Source organism: Periplaneta americana, chromosome 1, assembly GCF_040183065.1.
Source record: "Periplaneta americana isolate PAMFEO1 chromosome 1, P.americana_PAMFEO1_priV1, whole genome shotgun sequence".
NCBI classification, from domain to species: domain Eukaryota; kingdom Metazoa; phylum Arthropoda; class Insecta; order Blattodea; family Blattidae; genus Periplaneta; species Periplaneta americana.
In genome coordinates, this window is record NC_091117.1 from 141,370,590 (window position 1) to 141,395,722 (window position 25,133).

Here is a 25,133-nt window from a genome sequence, read left to right on the forward strand (position 1 = left end):
TAGGGCTATGTACTGCTATTAATGCATTCAATTTCTCCCCTCATCCACCGAAAATGTCTCAATAGACTGATTAATTATTGGTCTATCAAATATATTACATGAAATAATTCGCTCATAACGATCTTTAACAACTTTCCTACAACCTTATATTTGTATCATCATATTAAATGTGTACCGGTAATTGTTTATTTCAGAAAATTGAATTGAAAGCACTTACGATTTGAAGAGTGGTGTATAATAATGAATATAAAGATGCAGAAAGGGCATATCCAACGAAATTAAAATTTTACAGGAAACGGATAAAAATGAATAATTAACGAATTAGTGGGGTTTTCTACAAGAAAATTTATTTATACATTCTTCATTATAAACAGAACATAACCTTACTCATTAATATGGCAAAGGAATAAACCCAATACTCTATGTGATGTTCACATTTTACATAATGTAATTATGACCTTTTTGCAAATTTCAGTATGTTCCAAAAATAAAATTAAAATTACACTATATTGTAACTTGAAAATATGTTTCAAAGTAAACAGTCAATCTCCTTTGACTCTTGTTATTATTTTTAAATCATAATTTACAAAGGATCACCTCTGGAGAAAGAATTAAGGAAGAGACTAGTGAAGTGCTTTGTGTGGAGTGTGGCATTGTATGGGGCAGAAACATGGACATTACGACGAAATGAAAAGAAATGATTAGAAGCATTTAAAATGTATATATGGAGAAGGATGGAGCGTGTGAAGTGAACAGACAGAATAAGAAACGAAGCTGTGTTGGAAAGAGTGGATGAAGAAAGAATGATGCTGAAAATGATCAGAAAGAGGAAAAGAAATTAGCTGGGTCACTGGTTGAGAAGAAACTGCCTTCTGAAGGATGCACTGGAAGGAATGGTGAACGGGAGAAGAGTTTGGGGCAGAAGAAGATATCAGATGATAGACGATTTTAAGATATATGGATCATATGAGGAGACAAAGAGGAAGGCAGAAAATAGGAGAGGCTGGAGAAAGCTGGGTTTGCAGTTAAAGACCTGTCTTGGGCAGAACATTATGAATGAATGAAAATTTATCTTTTACCATTCATATTATTGTTACAAGAGTCTAATATTTATGTATCAGAATTATTTTTCTGGGTAATATTTCACAAAACTCAATTTCAATGTCATATTCTTCCTGAGATGAAGCAACCCAATTTATTGAAGATGAGATTGTAAAATCCATTATGTACCCCAATGGAATATGAGACCGAAGCTTTTTCAGATCTGTTATTTCTGTAATATGAATGGGAACTGAACCCTTTGTATAAGCCTTGTCTTGAGGCAGGGTAGGGGGAACATTACACAGACTTAAACTAAATGTGTGAACCAAAGAGCCACCAACATACTCAAAAGTTATTACTTTGCCTTTCATGCCACATATTTTATATGTGAAATGCCTGTATTGTGATACGTAGAAGCTAACTTTATTATCCTTTGGAATCCTTCTTCCTGATGATTCATCTGATGAGCATATTTTCTTATATTTCTTAGGCCAATATTTTTGAAATTTAGAATATAATTTCTGGTGACTTTTTGTACAGTAAAACGACCAGTTTAATTACTTTTCTCCATTAGTTCACTTTACTTTTACCCTTTGTTTGTTCTTCTGAAGACATGGTTAATACATGCAGGTTACATCAACAATCATCTGTCCATATTTCAGTGTTGCCACATTAACAACTACATTATGAAATGTCCCTACTTTGCATATAGGATATATCTACAGAAGATGTGACCATTCTGCATCTTATATGATATGATATGATATGATATGATACGATATGATATGATATGATATATGATATGATATTTATTTGTCAGTCAACTTTACAATTCACAGTTATGGTGGACCTTCACATTTCTGTTTTTCGATCCACCATCCCTTTAATACATACAATTTCTGCATCTTATAAGAATTTTCACATTTGTTTTCAGTAGGTTCTAGTGCAGTTATCTGTGTCCTTTTTAACACAATAGAGCTGTAGATCTATTATGCAATGGGAGAAAAAAATAATTTTTTGTTGGATATGCTCTTTCTGCATCTTTCTATTGAATTCTTTCAATGCTTGTGTTCGTTTTAATTTATTTTAACATTCAGATATGGTACTTAATTCAGTTAGTACTCGCATGTCTATATACTGCATACCGGTACTGTTTATTGTTTGCTTTTTCTCTGTACTTTTTATTTTGTCTATATTAATCTAAAAACTGTATATATTGTATTCCTGCTTAATTTTCTTATCATGTATACAATATGTATTTTATGAATAAAATAATGTTTCACTATTTATTTATTCGAATTTTTCCTTCCATTTCTTAAGAGTTCCTTCAACAAAATGTCGAAGGCAGTGAGTGAAAGGTAACATTCTTGTAGTAACTCATTGTTAACTTTAAGTTGACGGATTAATTTTCAGCCATATTTTATTTTAGAGTTACATATTCATATAATGCTTATGTCGCTTCAATCAGTATTGCATTTATGTTCAGTTCTTTGAGTACCGGTACATGTTTTAAATAATTTTGCAATCATTAAACCGATAAACAGTAACGCAATTCTCTTTCTTTTTCTGTCAGTTACGTCATGCAGAATATGATATAGGCTTATTTCAATATATGAGTGAATAGCTCTGATGTTCTTCTGACTAATAATTATGAATACTGTAGTTTACAATTGAGGGGTGCTCTGCAATAACAAGGTATATGTAAGAAGTGGGTGTTTGGCAGTAAGTGAAAGTAACATTGTTTTCATTAACAAAGAAAGACCTTTGCAAATCTGCGTTTTTGAATTAGTATTATTGATAGTTTATATGTATAAGGTTAATGTATTATTCATCAAAATCTCGTTACAGTATTGAATTTGTTATTTTGATACATTAATTGCCGAGGAAGTATATGTACATACCTTGTTATTGCAGAGCACCCCTCAATTACTAGTTAAAAGTATTATTATTATTATTATTATTATTATTATTATTATTATTATTATTACTTAATTCATTCTCTTAATGCCCTACTCAATGATCTAATGAATATATTTGTTACTGAAACCCAATGCTTTCTGTAATTCTCACAATTGGAGACCTAACATTCTAAATGTACTGAGTGCCAAGTTTTAAAATTTAATTTTATTCAATCTAAGAGGGGATATCCATACGAGAATATCATACTAAACTGTCTTCGTTATAGCTCAACTTGAGAGTCATTCGTATGCTAGAAGACGGTGTTGTAAGTATCTCAACATGCATTTCGCAACGAAAAATATTTCAGAAAGTTGTTTTTGGCACTTAACACATTTAGAATGTTGGATTAAGATATAATATGCATTCAGAATAATTTAGAATTTCTCGTTCATTTAAACATTTATTAATTAGCTAAGTAAATAAGTTAAAAAGCATCCCTTTAATTACTTTTAAGGGTTTTGTCAACATTTAAAATTATTGATCGTCTTTGATTAAAATTTCTTAATGTCTTTCCTATTTCAGAACGAATGCAATAACTTCCCCACTTTGTGTTGTTCATATAATTATTATATTTTGAATGTATGCAAGTCTTACAAAGTCTAACAAATCTTTGTTATTCCTAAGATATGTTTTCTCCTGTAAGTGTTTGAAATATTCTACATTTTCATCCCAACTATTGCCTTGATCTCTAGACTTTCACGTACACATGTATTTTCAGTATTCCTCATACCGAAAGTGGTATGGAAAGAATGGTACAAAACTCCTGTGTTTTAACATCATATTGAAACTGAAGTAACTTTACTATTACTCCTGATATAATTTTTATAGAGATTTTATTTTATGTCATTTCAAACGGATCAGACTTTGTATTGCAATGACAACCTTGAAATACAGTACATGTGTGTTGAGAATCTAGAAAATTATATCCTAAATGTTGTTCTTAACTAATTTTGAGTTCTTGGCAATAAATCCATTAACTCTCTCGTTCTTCGATATAGGAGAGTAGCAAAAATTATAACAGTTTTAATATAGACACCATATTTTTATGTTATGACGGTTATATCACCTACATTCAAACCCCAAACTGTTTGGAGGACCACACCTGCCATTGGTTAGCAGGTTCATGTAACCTAGCTAGGCAAATTGTCAGACAACTCCACTGACAATATTCCCTCTTCATCACTTAATGGACGCTGATGCATGCCATGGCAGAGCAGCATGTTGAAATGACCTTTCTTCATTTTTGATGGAGCAGTTATAACACTATGCTCGATTCCTAGAGTCTCGTTAATTAAAAATAGGTTGCACCACGGGATGGTGAGGATGGAATTAGAATAGGAGAGATTATGGAATGCACTTCACTACTTCTTGCAACCCATTTTCTAAATGTACTCTTCATTACAAAACACATACCCGGGAAGAATTGCAGAAAGGCGAAGGAAAAAGGAGAGAGACCGAGTATGAAAGCGAGTGAGATGGATGTTAATAATAGTGTTGATTATGATGATGGAGATGAAGGTGACTGATAGGAATCGCACGAAAAATTAAAAATAGAGACAATTGAAGACAACTGACGGTAGTATTTTATTTCACAGCAATTCAAACTGCAGAATTTATAGAATTAAAATTCAATATGAGCTAGAAATAACCAACAGATTTTTCCTTGATTCCCCTATCAAGGGTAGAATATGGTTATTTTATGTGCCGTAAATGTATGACACGAGATTCACAGCTTTACTGCCGTCCCAGAGAAACCATGCAAACATATTGTCGGTCTTAAGTCCATTGCCTTCGGCCGCGTTTGAACCTGTGAACCTCCGAGCCAGCAGCCAGAATGGTAATCACAAGACCACCGAAGACGACTGAAAATAAGAAAAAGTAAAAGAAAAAATAAAATAAAGGGAGAGAATGCTTGACAATGTAAAATTCTACTGCGTTAATTTGTGTATAAACGATTCCATGATGAAAGCTGTGAGACTCAAACATAAACCTATAGCTAAGAAAACAAAAGCAGACTGGAGATGCGATATCGACAATGGCACTTCTTCGTGATTCACGATTTCTTTTGCAATATTTTGTTCATGAACAACATCTTTCACAAACTTATCCGACAACCCGGCTTCATTTCCTCGCATGATAACTTCGTTAACAGAGTCTAAGATGGTACTGTGTTTCCGTAGTAACATAATTACACGTAAAACAAAGACATCATCTGAAACTATATGAAACGGAACCTTCTTTGCTTTGCTGTTCTGACCCACTGCAAAGAGAGCAGTTACCTTACTAGCCAGTACTGCTATATCTGTGCCAATGTCTTGATAATCTGGACACTTCATTTGTTCAGAACAGTCTTTTCGTAGATTCATCTTTTTCTGCATATCATCACTCATAAATAAATAATAAAATGGGTTATATGAAATCTCTAAACCGGCCTCTATCACATCGTCAACACTATTGATCTGGTACTGTTGTCCAGGTTCTTGAAGGTAACTCGTGACAAATGTCTGATAAACTGTGATTACAGCCAATGAAAACAGAATCCAGGACAAGAAAATAAGACGGAATGGTGTGCTACGAGGCATCACAGGTACACTCACTCCAAGCATGACGGACCAAATATCAGTAACACAGTCTAAAATACTACTATACCGGTAATGCTCCACCAAGTTATCTATTAATTTTGACAGAAAGCACATAAATACCCCCACCAGGCAAAGAGTTAACAAGATAATCAGCCAGGTACGCCAGGAAAACACCCTTGCTATGCTGAGCCACAGTGGAACAAGCTTGGCAAGTGGAACAAAGAGCACCATGCAGTCAGTGAAATAGCTTTCAGTCACATCGAAATTCTCAAGGTGGAATATATTCATTTTAAAGAACTTTATTACCAAATCAGTCTTATTTATATTTAGGTCATTCAAAAGGCCATAATGAGTACCGTTTCTCAAGAATTCAGACCATGTATAGTTACAGGGTGTTTTCATCAAATGTATTTGAAAATTAAGAGCTTTGGATATGAAACGTAGCATTCTGATTTCGAAACCGTCTAAACTTTCAAAGTCAGTCATATATTCGCTTTGGCCATTCATAATAACTGCAGGAGGATAACATGCAGTTGAAACTCTTAATACACATTTATTTCTGTTTCTCTTATATTTTATATTGACCCTCGTATCTGTGTCTTTATAAGAGCATGCTGATGTCTTTGTTTGAAGTGACATGCCAGGGTTCTCACACAAACTATCTTGTGCTTCATCTGGAAGCCAGGTATAAGTCTTCAACATCAAGTTGTTGCAACCGACATTATCAGAAAAATCACAGCTGATTATTGGGATTAATATCACTACATTATGAACCTTCCTGATCAAAAGTTCTTGCGTTGTTTCCTTAACCAGATCTTCTGACTGATGTAACAGCAGAAGCACAAGAAAGAGAGATCTGGGATTCCATCCTGGTTGACTTTCCAGATGCAGGATATGCTTCCTGATGTCAGTCTGAGGCCCTTGAATAAGAAGGTAGGCTCTGGGCTTATCGATAAACCATTCATTACGAATGGCTTCAGAGGTGGCTCTTGAAACTAAAATGGACCATAAAGATGTCTCGTGGAAACTCTTCAACAGGGTAGAGTCCATATCCAGATATTCTTCACCTAAGAGATTCCGCTGTTGGATATCAATCGAGATTGAAACTGAGATCACCAGAGTGTGGTCGAAGGATATTCGTTCCTCACAGAATATATTGAAACACTGTGGTAGTTCCTTCACAAGAACTGAACTGTATGAAGCGTTGCTATCTGCTGCGTCAAATATTCTGAATATCTGAAAATTGATTTCCATTTTAAAAACTTCCAGTAATGAAATATTAACTGAAGTATTAGTTGTATATAACATGTACGAGTTAATTTTCAATTGTTCACTTCTAAAAATTATGTAATAATTGGTAAAATTAAAATTATCAACGGCTTCCAGTTATGGTATGATTTTTTAAAATCATTACAACTATTCATTAGCATGATGTTTATTGCATAGTTGGTACATAATGTTGGATATACGATTCTAAACTTTACATTTTTACAGTATGTTTTACAGTCGTGGAAAGGAAAACACGGGAATTTTACTGGAAGGAAGTAAAGAGATAGATTTGGAAGTAAATCCCGAAAAGACAAAGTATATGATTATGTCTCGTGACGAGAATATTGTACGAAATGGAAATATAAAAATTGGAAATTTATCTTTTTAAGAGGTGAAGAAGTTCAAATATCTTGGAGCAACAGTAACAAATATAAATGATACTCGGGAGGAAATTAAACACAGAATAAATATGGGAAATGCCTGTTATTTTTCGGTTGAGAAGCTTTTATCATCCAGTCTGCTGTCAAAAAATCTGAAAGTTAGAATTTATAAAACAGTTATATTACCGGTTGTCCTTTATGGTTGTGAAACTTGGACTCTCACTTTGAGAGAGGAACATAGGTTAAGGGTGTTTGAGAATAAGGTGCTTAGGAAAATATTTGGGGCTAAGGGGAATGAAGTTACAGGAGAATGGAGAAAGTTACACGACACAGAACTGCACGCATTGTATTCTTCACCTGACATAATTAGGAACATTAAATCCAGACGTTTGAGATGGGCAGGGCATGTAGCACGTATGGGAGAATCCAGACATGCATATAGAGTGTTAGTTGGGAGGCCGGAGGGAAAAAGACCTTTAGTGAGGCCGAGACGTAGATGGGAAGATAATATTAAAATGGATTTGAGGGAGGTGGGATATGATGATAGAGACTGGATTAATCTTGCACAGGATGGGGACTGATGGCGGGCTTATGTGAGGGCGGCAATGAACCTCCGGATTCCTTAAAAGCAAGCCAGTAAGTAAGTAAGTAAGTAAGTAAGTAAGTAAGTAAGTCGTGGAAAGTTACAACCGAGAATTCTGAAAGTCCAAAAGTTCTCACTGATGATCATAATCATAAAGGTTTGAGCTATAATTTCATTCATATTACGTATTTTAGCAACGTCGTCGTCTTAACCCCTTCAGGCCTGATGTACATTATAGTGTACATTGTTTCTTTTTTTTCTTTTTTGGAATGTCTCCGATACTGTTAAATATTTTGAAAAATTCAATGTGATAGAAATGGAGAATATTATTTTTGAAACATTTCTATACGTGAATTAAAAATAAAATTTTAAATTTTGGGGCCTCAGGGGTCAAAATTATCCCCAAATTTTGATTTTCTGTGAAGAATTGATTTGGGAATTTTGGGTCCCCAGAATGATTATGTGACCAGTTTTTTTTTTTTTTCAATTTTATTTAATATAAATTCAGATCTGAAGGGGTTAAGTCTTTGACGTCAAAGCATCTGTCGTCATAGCCTTCATCGCCATAGTTCATATCGTCATCATCATATATGCTTCGACTTATACGCTTGAAAAATTATATTAAAATGTGTTTATTGTCCCAAAGTTAAGAGTATGATTTTGCGCAACAATTTTGTGCCACTTTTCATAAACGCGGCTAAATTTTATTAGCTATAACATAGATTTTGTTTTATAAACAAAATTCATTTACTTTAGACTAAATAGAATGGAGTTCAAGAATAATTATTTCCTAAATTACGTAAGTACGCACAGTCAAACTTTATTTTATTATGTTCTTACCGAAAGATACATGTAGAAGATATGCATTCTGCTGTCACAAAACAGAAGAACCAATAATGAAAGTCTTCACATAAACATGACTAGATTCGCATTTATAGTATTCATCACTCAGGTCAATCTACGTTTGCTTCTTGTTCACAGAAAGACCAAGTATTTAATAAATATGCCCTCGGAACAGAGAATTGCGTTTTCTACCTACTTTAAGTATGAGTAGTCACGACAAAACGTAACGATAATGACGGATATAAACAGTGTTTAAGTTACAGTGCCTAGCGTGGAAATAAGAAAAAAGAGTCCAATGTTGTTCTCTGTTTGCGTCATATATTAATGTGGGCAATAACGTAAATATTCTTATGAAGAGTAAAAGATATATCATCGTTGTTGCAGCAGTCTAGAAAAATGTCATTTATATTTAACTAACGGGCGACTAAGTATGTAAATAACAACTATTACTGTAGTATTTCGCCTGAATAAATCAGTTACAACAATCTATCAATAATAAACAATGAACATAAAAAATAAGATCATTTGTTTAACGTAGTATGAGACAAATCTTTACTGTACACAGTCAAATGAAATGCTATATAGGGTGATTCACAAGGATTTACCGTCACTTACGGAGCTTATTTCCAAAGACATTCTGAGCAAAAATGTCATATAAACATTTGTCCTAATCTCAATATTTTCAGAGTTACACTAATTTGAAGTTGTTTGTAAAATACCTTTTTTCTTTAGTTTTAAGGGTAAAAGAATATTACAAATAGAGAATGAACTATTCAGAAGTATCATTTCTTTAATTGGCTAGTGTTCTGAAGCTAAAAATCTGTTGTCAGTTGCTTTGTACAGATTTTGTTTTTCAATTTTTAACTAAAAATTACATCATTCTTATGCACTTATCACAAAAATTGTTACAAATCATACGACTTTAGGAACTTGATTCTTTGCAGTTTAATTATGCATCCTAACGTACAGTCTTTAAGAATTTACAAGAGTGGCGTGATTTGTAACAATTGTTGTGATATATGCGTAAGAAAATATCATTTTGTAGTTAAAAATCGAAAAAAATTCTGAACGAAGCAACTATGGAATTCACAACACATTTTTAGCTTCAGTATATTAGCTAATTAAAGAAATTATACTCCTCAATAGTTCATTCTTTATCTGTAATATTCTTTTACCCTTAAAACTCAAGAATAATAATGGTATTTTACAAACAATTTCAAATTAGTGTAACTCTGAAAATATTGAGATTTGGACAAATGTTTATATGTCATTTTTTGCTCAGAATGCCTTCGGAACTAAGTCCCGTAAGGGACGGTAAATTCTAGTGAATCAACCTGTATAGTCACTTCAGGATGTGTAAAAAGCAGAAGTAAATAGCCAACTAGCCATACGTCAATGCAACCTGTCTTTTTATTGGCGTAACGCACCAGCTTGAGTTGCCGTAGTAACATTAGAAATCCATTCTACAGGACTGGCATAAAATCCCTTTACTCCTATAAATACCCTCAAATATACACAAATTACATAATTCCGGTCATAATGAATCCTATACGGAAGGAAACATTTTTTTTTTTTAAATGAAAGTGGCTAATGCGGAAAAGTTGCGACTTGTGGCAGAAAGAACGTAGAAAAAAAATGGTAATTCGACAATATCCTGTGTCTCCACATCAGCTCTAAAGTTTCGCGAGCCTAATGCTGTATGTCTGTTTTCAGTTTTTCTCTGTAGTGCAGCTCTTCGCTTATTTATTTAAATTTACACTCAGAAATAACCCAGAACTCACTACGAGGAGGTGGCTGCACTTCCAGCCCCATCCCTCCACCCACTCTTAGTAATATACTCCGGTGTCAAATGTTAGTTTACGCTGCATAGTCAGACTTTGTTCCGAAGCATGGTATTTCTTGGCTATGCACATGAATTATGTGAAGGATTCCTACAGCTCATACAAGCGGAGAATCCTACAAGCAGTTGTAAGTCATCGAGATTGAACAACTGGCCCTGGTTTCTTCCTTTCAAACTCTATCGGACAGTGACCAGAATGAACGGCTTGGGAGATCCCCAGAAGATACTCCTGATCAGTAGGCCTACTAAGAGCGGAGATCTGTTCCTCGTTAATTTTGTTGATCCAGGGTACTTCAATGACTTTGAAATTCGCCACTGATTTTGCTTCACAATGGAGTAACTCTGTCCAGAACGTGTGCCTGGACCTTTAGTGATACCAGCGAAATGTTTCATGAGATAGTGGAGTGGAAGCTCATTTCCATGGAGAAGACAAATTAATCGTTGGACTGGTCTGCCGATTTCCTTTTCGATTTCCAATATGGTCTCCATGTTCAGAGGAAGGGGAAGGGGAATATAGTTCTTCTAATAAAGTTATAATTATGCTTCTCTTCTTTCTCTTGGCGATATAATCGGCTGTCCTTTTTCTCCTGTGTTTGTGCTTTGTCCTTTCTCGGCCAACAAAATATACCGCTCGAATGAACTTATTATTAGGTGTTTCTTCTTTTTGAATTTTATCTCCAATCTTTATTTCTCTCATGATCATCTATTATAAGACCCTTATTCCTAGTAGATATTATTCTCGCGTCTTGTAACAGCTATCGCAATTAGAGCCACATCTCTCCTCGAGGCGCCTGTCCTGAAGGCTGCTGAAGATAATTTTGGTAGAGGCAAGCGAGCCTGAGCGGCAGGGGGCTTAGATTCGAAGTCAGAATCCGCACTGCTTCATTGCTGTTCCAAGTGGTGCGAAGGCGAAGACTCAGAGCTTGTAACTGATGTCTGTTATCTCTTCCTTGGAATCCAAGTCGCACTTCTTCAGATCGATGGCGAATGGGCCTCTTCGCTTTTCTCTCTTCACTCTTAAATAGTGTCTTGGTCGTCACAATGTCGATATTATCAATAACCATATTTCGTTAATTCCTCTGGGCTATTAGAAAGGATAGTTCTATCGATGCAACTTTTCTACTTAACTCACATTCACAGAGGCTTTCCGGGTCTGGGCACTTACAAGTGCATATATCAAACAATTTTCAACTTTTATTAATAAAACCTGCTCATGCGCCCTTGAGATTGGCCCACTTCGTTAATGCGACTTCAGAATATTCTGATATTTACTATGATACAATTTCATCTTTTCCACTACTCTACGTTTCCTGATGGTAGGAAGGCTTGCTGTTTTTCAAACCTCGATAAGTTTTTCGGTAGTAACATGAGCGATATCTTATATTGAAAAGTGTTTTCCACCTAGTTCGTTTGTCTTTAACTCTCTGATCCAAAGAAAATGTGTTATCACATCCTTATAGGTTGGAAGTTGCGACTCTCTTATCGGTCCTTATGTACCGAACAAAGGACTGTCAGCAGTACAGCGAGTACTGAATTATTTTTTCCATCATGACAACACGATGCATAAGAACTATTGCATGTACCACTAAACCACTGATATGATACACTATTTCTGCTGGGCAGACGCTACCCTGACTGCCAGCATCCTTCTCTTCTCTCACCTCATAGATGCTTTTCTTCTTCTTGTACTATCTTCGCCAACTTTTAAAAGATCTGATTGATGGGGGGGGGGTAGTTGTATAGGTATGCAGACTGTCGTTATAATAATTTTTACAAGTATGCGTTATAAATTCGAATCTTCAGTATGGATGCGGAGACACAAGATTTTGATTAAATTTAATTTTCTTTCTCCTGCAGTCTTTCTGCCACTAGTTGCAACTTTTCCGCACTAGCCACCTTCATTAAAAAAAAAATCGATACACCGGCGTGCTGACATACTAATTGACCGAAATAAAAAAAAAAAACCGGTCTCGTTCTTGACCCAACAGTAAGGTTTGAAATTAATGAAGATCAACCAAAGCAAGTACATGAAGAGAAGCGCGCTATTTACCTTCCATTCTGTGATGATCTCAGTCATAAATATAATATTCAAGATTGAAATGACACTGGACTTATGTTTGGTGCGCGAGGAGCAATTTCCAAATTTACATTGGAGATCCTCAGAAAATTAAAGGTTGCTGAAAAAACTCTTCAGACAATTGCATCAACCATTTTAAAGTCTTCATTGAACATCATCAATCACCATGTCTATTCATCTTGATAATATTCAGTGTATATTATTTTATTTTCAATACATTTTTATCGTTTTGATAGCTTCCACATCTTGCCGCAGGATAGGCCTATTATTTTTTTAAATTTAATTATTTATTTTTCTAACATTAGTTTACATTTCCTTTTTTGTTCATTTGAATTGATTAAGATGCCGATATTTTAAATTCAAGATTTGGACGGGTATCATTTCGATATACTACTGTCCAGAAGTATAATAATTCTGCATTTTTATGAGATTACGCAAATAATTGTTTCTTTGAGTCAAAACATTATTGCAATATTACATAACTGTTTAAATAAGAACACTATGGTTTACAAACAAATTAATTATCCTCTAACTATATTATTCAGATATGCAGAAACCTTAAAAGGGGCTGTAAATACAGTAGGAAATAACTTCATGAGATACGTGTATAAAGCTAAAAATTGTTAAAATATTAAGACGTTACGGGTAACAAATTTGTTTTTGTTATAGAATGACAGAGTCGAAAGAAAATTGTTATTTTGTTCTTTCTCTAAGTTATTTTCTGAATATTTGATAGAAAAAAATTGTTTCATATCGTCTGAATCTATCTAGTAAAGTTACTATGTTATATTTGTCAACGTTTTGTTTCATAATCTATTACATGTCATTCTATTGGTGTAAGTGTAGTGGGAAATAATATTTTCTATGCGACAATCGTAAATAATCTTTTTGTAACTCTTTTTCTATCTCTAACTGACATGATGGAGTGAATTTAAAGTTTGAAAGCTGTATGAACAGTCGCCAGTAATGAGGTGACATTCTTCACGGACAATGGATTTTTACTTTCGTCATCACAATAACAAACATTCATATTTTTTTTTATGAATTACGACTTTGAGTTTACTCCAATTACGAAAGCTTCTCTGTTAAAATTGCCCAAACCAAACCAATTATCTTCCATAATGTTTTCTTTCGATAGGTCTATAAAATGATTATTAATTTTGGAATGCGATAGTCATTTTTAATAGAAAGTATTGTGATAAAAAAGTTTCGAGGTTTTCATTGAAATGCGCGTTTTCAGGATTGCTGGTAAATACATCCATAGAATAAATCAATTAATACATTTAATTAATAAATTTTATAAATCCAATTTGTCAAAAGCAACGCGCCGTTATAGAGTTCCTGCGTTGTGAGAACGAGACAATAGGAAACAATCAGAAGAGGTTGAAAAGGCGTATGAAGATGCCGCTGTCGATCTTAGTGCAGTTAGTCAATGTGCAAGCAGATTATGTGGTGAAAGAGGGCACGCCAATATTCGTGATTCTCCTCGCAGCGGCAGACCGCACACTGCACAAACTCCTGACAATGTGCAACGCGTTAACAACATGGTTTTGCCTGACAAAGCGTAACAGCGAAAGAATTGTCACTCCGAGTTGGAATAGAAGAATCAAGAGTATGCAGAATATCGAAACAGTTGGGGCTGAAGAAGGTTTGTACCAGGTGGGCTCAGAGGAAGTTGACAGTAGTCCATAAAGAAACCAGAAAAACTGTATGCAACAAACTTCTGGAACAGTAAGAGAATGGCGGAGATGACTTTTTTTTAAGAAATGTGACAGGAGATGAAACATGGTTGCACCATTTTGAACCGAAGACGAAGAAGTAAACAATGGAGTAGCATCATGCGAACTCATCCAAGAAGAAGCAATTCAAAACTGCACCTTTGACAGTAAAAGGTATGGCTACTATGTTTTCGACATCATGACACACGGAACCACCATTAATTCTGACGCGTATGTAGCAACTCTAAAGAAACTTCAAGTTCGACTGCATCGTGTTCAACCATACCGGCAGAAGCAGCATGTTTTGCTGTTACACGACAACGTCCGGCCACATGTCAGTCACAGAATCACGGATGAGATCAGAAAACGTGGATGGACAACATTGAAACATCAGATTTACAGCTCTGATTTGGCACCATGCGATTGCCATCTCTTTGGTAAATTGCAGGCATCCCTTCGTGAACGCTGCTAAGCAGTGGCTCAAACGTGATGGTGTACAGGCCTAGTTCCAAGGTGGCGTAAGGCAATTGAAAGGTACGGAGATTATGTGGAAAAGTGACATTTTGTTCCTAAAGGATTATCTACATTCTATTAATATAGAAAAGCTGTAGGACAAAAATTGAAATAAAAAAAAAAAGTCTTACATTTCTTTTGGAATGATCCTCGTATATGCCTATCTGTGCTAGGGAACGAAGCTCGTTTGCTCATGAATGAGATGGCGATAAAAGTTACAGCGTATTTGTGACGTTCCAATCTTATTGCCAAGGGATATAACCTAAAGACGTCCAAAATTATTGTTACTCATTGACCGAACAAAAAATGTTGTTTCTGTTGCAATTTATACGAAGCTCTATTTCATAAGCGGAACTTCTGTTTCAGCATAAAGTAAAGATATGTTTTCATGAGCTATAAAAGAGTCAGATTTCTAGCTTCAATAGATTTTGAGAAAAACGTTCTTAAGTAACACATAATTTAACATTATTAAGATAGGCAATTCCATTACCTCTTAATAGAAAGAAACAATTTGAGAAGTATTTATAATTAAATCAGTATCATTATAAAACTTAGGAAAATTTATAAGCTAATTAAAATAACTTGATTATTAATTAACAATTCCCTAAAATTTTCTTCCATATCAGTACAATTTATTATAAAACTACGCAAAAAGGAATAATCTAAAAAAAAAAAAAATCTTCGTGTAAACGGACAACTTTCGAGGCAATTGAACATTATATCGCTACAATTTTAATCAATAAAAATCAATAACCCAAAAAAATTCGGAAATATTTCCTTGTCTGAAGTTGGGATCTATCACTATCCTTAGATCATGCAGATCGCTTCACTTCTTTCCTACGTATAAAGAGGAAAGACTTGTTCACTTCTAATATAGCGATGTTTGGAATGGACAGTACAGAACTCTTTGCTCAGGGTCAGCATGGCTTGAAATATCACTTACTGTAACATGGGATAAACCACGGCACTCTTGTGCTTATACTGTAACTGAACGATTTTACAAATTTCTTACAAAACACTGTTTTTCTGTCCGTCACCTTTTCACAATCGCTTAATTCAAATCCGAAACTTTCACCAACTTTCCATGAACATGTGATGAAAGATGAGTGGAACGGAAAAAAATTCTCTCCGGCACCGGGATTTGAACCCGGGTTTTCAGCTCTACGTGCTGACGCTCTATCCACTAAGCCACATCGGATTCCCATCCCGATGTCGGATTGAATCCTCTCAGTTTAAGTTCCACCTCTTGGGTTCCCTCTAGTGGCCTACCCTCATGCACTGCGTCATAGATGTATGACAGTGGCACAATGTCCATACATGTGCAGAGGTGCACTCGTTATGAGTGACTAAGTGGCCGGGATCCGACGAGTAAGCACCGTCTTAAATCACTAAGTGATTATTTTTCGCATATCATATATTATTATGATGTACCGAAGTACATATGATAATGCTGCAGGAAAAAAATTTTTCTCCGTTCCACTCATCTTTCATCATATGATGACGGAGAATTTCTACACGGAAATATCATATGGACTTCGGTACATAATAATAATAATAATAATAATAATAATAATAATAATAATAATAATAATAATAATAATAATAATAATAATAATAATAATATGTTTTCACGAACAGAAGCCATATTCGTAACTAAAGTTCACAAATATGTATACAACACTACCCTGACCTTTGAATAATCAGCGGTCATGCACAATTTTTGAAAGTGAACTGATACGCTGCCGTGGATAAACTCAAGCAAAAGAAAGAAAATCAACTTTGGGAAGAATTTATTTATACATTCCTACTTGGAATAGAACAAGAATTCGATGTAAGATGATTATGATTATGATGATGATGATGATGATGATTATTATTATTATTATTATTATTACTAGAAAACATGTAGCTTTTAAAATTGCCAGAGGTAAAAACGCAGGAGTGTTTACAGATGCTTCACTTTATCATATCAAACACTTAATCAGCATGACCTCGGATCTTGTATCCATGGCTGTATGTCCGAGAGAGTGCAGGCGTACTTAGCAAGATAATCTGAGTGCAAATACACTTGTCTTCCTTGATAATGTAATATTATCTTCCTTAATATACATGCAATATAATTAATTGTATGTTTTTCATTCAAATGAACATAACACTAAAAAGAACAGATTGACTTATCGGTCAAGTAATACAGACAGAATTGGAAAATTACATTAATTTATCTCTATCGCTGTAATTAAGAAATACTAATAGTTTTCAGTAATTCCTAACTGCAAGTCTTATACGGCGATACGTTAGTGTTTCTGGTAGATTACGCATTAAAGAAGTCCGAGTTTTAATTCCCAGCAGAGAAGTGTACAGTATTTCCTTTCTCAAGAAATGAATATGTCTGTTTTTTATTTGCTTTAGTTTTAGACCAGGCATGCACAAACGGCGCTCATCGAGCGGGAGAGTCGTCTAACAGCTCGCCGGAAAGGTACGTCGGAATAACGTAGGCCTGCTATAGGTAGAGGATAATTCAAGCAGCTATCTGTTGTAGTGTGTGTTGTCAGTAGCTATTTCACTTTGCCTATCTACAGCTACATAATGGAGGAATCTAAAACGCGGAAAAGTGATCATCAGGCAAATTCTTTCAATATTGCATGGGAAAATGCTTATTTTTTCGCAGCAGCTGGAGTCAATATCAGTGCCTTATCTGCCACAAAAGTTTGAAAGAAAAAAAAAAAAACATAATGCGTCATTACTAGTCCACACATAGAGATACGATTGTTTTGTTGGTGAAGATCACAGTAAAAAGGTTCAGGAGTTGAAAGTTGCATTATTACATGAGGTAGGGTACGTTAGAATTGATTAATCTTCAACAATTTAAATATCTCTCTTCAGGGAAAAGGCCAGCTCATTGTTGACATGTTGAATAAATTACGGGATTTCAGTCGTAAACTTACACTTTTCGTAAGTCAGTTTCGGGAAGGTAATATGGCTCACTTTCCAATGATAGAAACTGCTCTTGATGAAGCCATGGTAAACGATTATATGCAAATATTAATTGAAATTCAAAATAAATTTAATTCTAGGTTCCAAGATCTTGTCTTAATTGGAAAGAAGTTTAAAGTTATAATAAATTCCTTCAACAGCAGTTGAAACAGTGTTATACGATTTACGGTTTGAACTTATTGATCTTCAATGTGACCTAAGAACTAAAGACCGTTTGAATAATACTAATAGTCTGATTGAGGTTTACAAGACTAAACCTCAGTAATAATATCAACGACTACACAAGCTAGCTGTGAAAATGATTACTATGTTTGGCTCAGCATTTATATTTGTGAGCAACTGTTTTCTACTATCAACTTTAATAAAGGCAGACATCGAACATCTGTAACTGATGTTTAATTACGATCAGTACTGTCCTTTTAGCTGCCAACAGCATAAAACCCCGTTTTGATGTACTGATAAATAAAAATATAACAAAATGATATTGTATATTTAAGTAGCTATAGAGTTTCTATTATTTCTGTAAAATAAATATTTCTTTATTAATTAATAATAGTCCAAGATAGTTTTGTAAACATTGAACGGGAATTCATTACATGAACACTCGCACTAATACTTTTGTGTACATTTTGTACGAGATCACCCCTTCTTCCAGTCCACCCTTATACAGAGCGCAGCCAATATCTGCATTCCGCTCTCGAGCTGTGAGTCGACTCGGAGAGCGCAAACCTTGTGCAGGACTGGGTTAGACTATAGCCTTGCGCCAGAGAGCCCTTTGTTTGTAATTGTTTAATTTCGTTAAAAATTATCTCCACTGCAAAAGCCTAATCCTTCAGTTCAAGACTAGTGAACTAATAAATGAAAGTAAAGTTGTCAAATGAGCTCACACATTCGCTGATATTGTCAAATATAGGTCTACCTATTAAGTTGTCTGTACTGTTATGCAATAATCCTGCTGCAAATGTCGCACTGTTTCAGTATTATTGATCATTTTCAAGACTTTATGAAATTAGTGAAAGTTTTTTCTTCCCAATGAAGGCTACTGGACTTTTGTCACTCACCCAAGCATCCTCCTCTAGGATGGACGTCATTCATTCATTTTCATAGTGTTCTGCCCAAATCATATCTTTCACTGCAAACCCAGCATTCTCCAGTCTTTCCTATTTTCTGCCTTTCTTTTTGTCTCCTCATATGATCCATATATCTTAATGTCGTCTATCATCTGATATCTTATTCTGCACCGAACTCTTCTCCCGTTTACCATTCCTTCCAGTGCATCCTTCAGGAGGCAGTTTATTATCAACCAGTGACCCAGTCAATTCCTTTTCCTCTTTCTAATCAGTTTTATATCCATAACACTTTGTCGCTGGAGTAATGTGCTTGGTGCATCATGGAATGTGGTACGTCTACACAGCACCAGTGTGATTAATAGAGCAACATATTTCCGTAACAATTCAATTAAAAGACGATCCAGCATTTGTTACACTTCAACAAGCCACACCGGGTCCAGAAAGCCTCCATGGACAGTAGCATTCAATTGTACTCGAACTCTGAGAATTCTCCATCTTACTTTGCTCATGAAATTATTCGTCGTGATAATATATTTAGCATATCCTATTTACGAATTCTCATTCTAATTGGCTACTTCAATTTTGCGCTGTCACCAAGTTCAGAGATCCCTAGAAGTCGTTCATAACTTAACGATAATAGGAAGTGTTGAGATAAATATTCTACCTAATACGAAAAATGGAGCGTACCAGAGTTTCTAAATCTCAGTTTCATGGAATTAACTGGAGGTTCATCAACGTGCACTTACAGACAAGAGCACTATTGCATTATGTAAGGAAACCAGCTGTTGTATTCTATATGAAAATTAACAAATTATTTAGGTCTAGTGTTAAAATAATGAATTTTAGCATCTAGAAAATTTTGTCTAGAGTCTTAACAGCAAAGTAGTAACATGAGTGACAGTATTCGAGTTCAGGTGGCCCGGATTCGATCCCTGGCCACGTAGTGATGGGGTTTATGGTAGACAAAGCGGACGTTGCAGAGGGTTTTTCCCGTTTCCCTCTATCATTCCCACCGACACTCTCCACTTCTCCCTCATTTCATCTATCATTTCCAATAGCAAAAATAGGCTAAAGAGAAGCGTTTGGGATAGTATGAACTTCCAATGCTATTATAGGAAGGGCTTGGGGCTCCGGTCCCTATCAGGCTACTCGTCTATGGATGGGACCTAATTCTATCAGGAGCTGAGGCAGAATGGCCCACCTGTCAGCATCGGTTTCACAATGCTGATTCAGAAAGGCCTTGGGGCTTATTATCAGACTACCCGTCTGCGAATGGAACCTGACTCTATGGGAGGCTGAAGCAGGATGACTCATCTGCCAGCGTCGGTTTCATGATGCTGATTCAGGAAGGTTTGGGGCTTATTATCAGGCTACCCGTCTGCGGATAGGGTCTGGCTCTATCAAGGGCTGAGGCAGGATAGCCCACTTGTAAGCGTTAGATACACGAATGCCAAACAGATCATCTGTTGAACTTGGACAATCAGCACATATACAGACCGCATTAATGGGCCAATGCGTGCTTAAGTGTATGAATCCATGATTATTAGATAAGAAAAATTTGCTCCGGAGCCGGGGTTTGAACCCGAGTTCTTGGTTCTACGTACGAAGTGCTCTAACAACTGAGCTACTAAAGATTAATTTTTGGTCCTACAGAATATATCTGTTATGGTAGCAATGATTATTATTGTAACAATTAATCTTTATTTACATTCTTCGCCCAACAGTGCATATTACTGTGGAATCTCGGCCACCAAGCCACTCAATTGAGTGCTCTCCTTGTATAATGGCAGTCAACATATATGTCGAAATTGGACTCAGGCCACAAAGGGAAAAATACTAGAGGAGAGGGATTCGTTTCGGTGTTGTGGATTGAACTTCAGCGTAGCTCAGTGGTTAGAGCACTTGGTACGTATAACCAAGGACCCGGGTTCGATCTCCGGCGCCGGAGCAAATTTTTCTCTCTAATAATCATAGTTACCATAATAGATATATTCTGTAGGACCAAAAATCGATCTTTACTTAGTTTGAATCCATTTCAGGTCCAGTCTTCAAAAAGTCAAGTCAAGAACAGTATTCTAGCTTATGAGTGACGATGGTTATCGTGTCAGAATATATTCCCTCTAAACCTGAATCTGATCACTCCTGGAATTTGAACGCAGCAGTATTCTTTCGCCCAGACTGTTTGTCGTGCTTGATCTTAAGAAGTCGTTGCACGACACGATTTGTTTATCTAATCAAGAGAAGTGAAATTGAGACTCTGACAAGCCAAAGTGCCTTGAAAGTTATGCAAGAGTTGTAGTCATCGCAATATTTCAGTGTCACTTGTATTCAAGCAAACTTCAGACGTCAAGACATTTTAAAATCCTGAGCTAATAATTAATGTTTAGTGTGTCATATCTGTGTTCTCCGAACTCATAAAAACTACTAGAAGAAAAGGCTACAATAGTTTGAAGGTATGTACTTAAGAATATTTTTTAGTCCGTTGTCATCAATATTCGTCAATGAAGATTGGCTGAATAAAAGCGATCGAACAATAACTCGATTATATAGTTTGAGTCAAAAGTCTGGAATCACCCTAATGTATATCTATGATACTTTGCAGTGAGTTACAATATACAATGGCCATCATTTATAATAATATCAATGAATTAATCAATGCTAGACATAGATCTAAATCTCTGTTACCTCGAAAACCGCTGTTTTGAATAAAACTTTGAAATTTAAAATGGAAAAGAGGTCATGCGACCACTCTAAATTGTTTGAAATTTTAAGAGAAAACCAATGGACGAATTAGTTACAAAATATGCCAATTTTAATTATCGTACGTAGTATCGTACATTACGATTTCCCTAAAATTTTATTCCACTTCATTTGTAATAAGTAGAGACAGGCAAAATATGAAATCCATATCCTAAACTATTCCTACTAGCATTATGGGAACAAGGATATTCACGATTCACGTTATGTAGAAGGAAATGAATCCCAACAAATTTTTGATAATTCATAATATTTTGGCAAAATTTTCATATTTCATAAACAACTTAATATTTTTTCATAATTTGAAAGATTTCCCCCTCCATTAACATTTCTATTACTACCAATGAACCGGGGTTTTTCAGACATTTTAAAGAGGCAATAGGTACCGGTATGTTTCTTCAGAAAACACTTAAAAAATCCAATCCATTCCACCAACATTCCGGGATTCCCAAGAGAAAGTAAAATCTCCAAATTGCTCTTTAATGTCATTGAACTCATAGCGTCAATAAATTAGAGAAAACAAAATAAGTGGTTCCTACCCCACTTTTGCCCATTCTTTCGAATCCAGTGAAAGTCTTTTCATTATTTCTGTGCCTACTTTTATAAATGTAAATTAATGTTTAAAAACAGACTTCAATCATCAATCTCCTCTTTTTGAAACTTCATGAGTTTTTCATCGTACAAAACAATGCTGACTGAAAATATAGAAAAGTTACTTATGTCGCTGTACTATAATCTATGTTGAATTCTGCCTATGTAGGAACTGTTTTATTTTGCTTTTCTTCAGTATACAAAATTGACAATTAATATTTGAGGAGAAAAATTCGTTCCGGCGCCGGGGATCGAACCCGGGTCCTTGGTTCTACGTACCAAGCGCCCTGACCACTGGGCTACGCCGAATTCAATCCACAGCACCGGACCGAATCGAATCCTCCTCCTTCAATGTTTCCCTTTGTGGCCTGACTCCAAATTAGGCATATATGTTGACGTATATGTCCAATGTCAACTGCCATTATATTAGGAGCGCACTCATAATGGCAGTTGACATTGGACATATACGTCAACATATATGCCTAACTTGGAGTCAGGCCACAAAGGGAAACATTGAAGGAGGAGGATTCGATTCGGTCCGGTACTGTGGATTGAATTCGGCGTAGGCCAGTGGTCAGGGCGCTTGGTACGTAGAACCAAGGACCCGGGTTCGATCCCCGGCGCCGGAACGAATTTTTCTCCTCAAATATTAATTGTCAATATTACAGATATTATTCTGTAGGGCAAATTAATAAAAGATCTATAATATACAAAATTGAGTTGGTGGTAACTAGTCCTTGAATTCAGGTTAGGAGTTCATGTTGCTGAGAAACTGTTAAAATAAAATAAATACTGTATCATAATTAATTTGGTAGCATATTAAATACAGTAAAAACTATTAATTTATAAAAGCTTATTTTGTAAATAATGGTGTAAAATTCCTCCAAATGGTTTAGGAACGAGAATATTTTAGAATTAAGATATTTATTGCATATTTCTATACCTTGCCAAGATAAATTTTGGCAAAATAGTCTTCATATTGTTCCGGTCTCTAGTAATAAGCCATGGATGTTTAGAGCGTTTTGTTTGTTAGTAGGCCCTATATTCTTGTACTTTTATAAAGCATTTATTAACTAATCTTCTAATAAGAGCCATGGGTTTTCATTATTTTTGTAACGACATTGTAAACAGAGGAAAGAATTGTAACAGATAAAAGATGTGAAAGATATCAACGCGTCGCCACAGTGAACGTGCCCCTATAATCCATAGATAGCACTTTGACGGAAGTTATCAAGAAATTTCGTGATACGGAAATGTATTGATAAAAAGAGAAGTGAACGTTCGAGAAAAGTAGCACATGGACAGTCTTCAATCTTGATATCGGTTGCAGTTGCAAATAACCCAAAGAAAACATTCGACATCAGGGAATATAATGCGTCAAACTTCATCAAAACAAAGGGCTTCCTTGCAAAATTAAAATGTTTCAAAACCTGAATGAAAATTATCCTGACAGACGAGTTGAATTTTGTCAGTGGGGTATACTGCAAATATATGGCAACCCGACGTTTGCAGCGAAGATAGTGTCTACTGATAAAGGAAACTTTTATAGCCTATAAAATGCAAGGTGCTAGGAAGTAATAGTTTGGTATGGAATTTGAAATGCCTTCATTGTTGGACCGTCATAAATTAATAAAAAATTGAACGCCAATATTTAATTGAACATGTTGCAAGAAGGCATTTTTCAAGCTTTTATAAATAAAAAAAAGAGAATTGTCTAGATTTTTTAACAGAATGGTAAACGCCTCATTACAATATTCCTGTATAAAACTATGTAAGTAAACAGTTTCTTGGACAGTTAGATCTCCAGACTTAACACCGCCTGATTTCTTTCTTTGGAAATATGTCAAGAGTTTGGTTTATACAAAGAAAATTCACAATATTTCAAAGACCGCATCATTGACGCTTGTTGTAATGTCACTCCTGAGGTGCTTGAGCTTATTCTGTGCGGGGAAATATCTAAGATTGTGCATTGCCGAAAATGGACATTATTTTGAATATAATTTATAAAGATTTGTTTTATATATTATTATAATTATTAAGCTTTCATATGAGAACTATGATTAAAGATATTTCAAAATAGATTCACCACTGATTTTCTCGTAAATCTGACAGAATTTAGAGCTGTCACATGACCTTTTCATTTTAAATTCCAAAGTTGCATTCAAGATGATGAGATTCGGGATTATACAGTTTGTTACGTCATTGGTTGATTCATTGGTATTATAATAAATGGTAACATATTTATACAGGGTTGTTTCCGATCTCTGATAACGAATTTGAATGACATCATGTGCGTCAGGAGTCACACGACAGCTGAACTGTGGCGCGAGGTGACAGACCAGTAGTGAGTGCTTTCATAGTCAGAATGCACGGCGACTCACAGCAGAAATTCCCAAGAAAATCGAGCCTTTTGGGGGGGGGGGTTACATAACAATCCTTTCCGATTCCAAGTACAGTTAAGTGAAAATAAAAGAAGCGTGCAATAAACGAGGTTTCGTTATTTCCAAGAAAGGCATCTTCTGTATACTTAATAAGATTAGTAAAGCTCGAATGGAATTAATTTGTATCATCTCGTGGGGTGCGGCGACTTGTGACGGGGGATGGATTTGCTTGCTTTTTCCACTCTGGAATTAATCCCATCCGAGCTTTGACAGTCTTATTAGGTACACACAAGATGCCTTTCTTGGAAATAACGAAACCACGTTTTTTGCTGGCTCCTATGATTTTCACGTAACTGTACTTGGCATCGGAAAGAGTTGTGTACCCCTACCAAAAAGACTCGATTTTCTTGGGCATTGCTACTGTGATACACCGTGCACTCTGATTATGAAATCACTCACTACTGGTCTGTCACCTCTCGCCGCAATTCAGCTGTCGGTGTGATTTCCTGGCGCATATGACGTCATTCAAATTCGT

The 25,133-nt window shown here is 35.4% G+C and overlaps 1 protein-coding gene across 3 annotated transcripts in view; it reads left to right on the plus strand.

The window, feature by feature from the left end:
* Nucleotides 1-17,108: 17,108 nt before the first annotated feature.
* LOC138701556 (steroidogenic acute regulatory protein, mitochondrial-like) overlaps nucleotides 17,109-25,133 on the plus strand; it is a 29,750-nt gene continuing 21,725 nt past the window's right edge. Inside the window, exons 1-2 of one of the 3 annotated variants that reach the window (XM_069828599.1) lie at nucleotides 17,109-17,281; nucleotides 20,909-21,322. The gene's annotated coding sequence lies outside the window, so the exon portion shown is untranslated. The remainder of the gene's footprint in view (nucleotides 17,282-20,908; nucleotides 21,323-25,133) is intronic. The other 2 variants (XM_069828575.1, XM_069828590.1) reach the window with 2 other exon arrangements.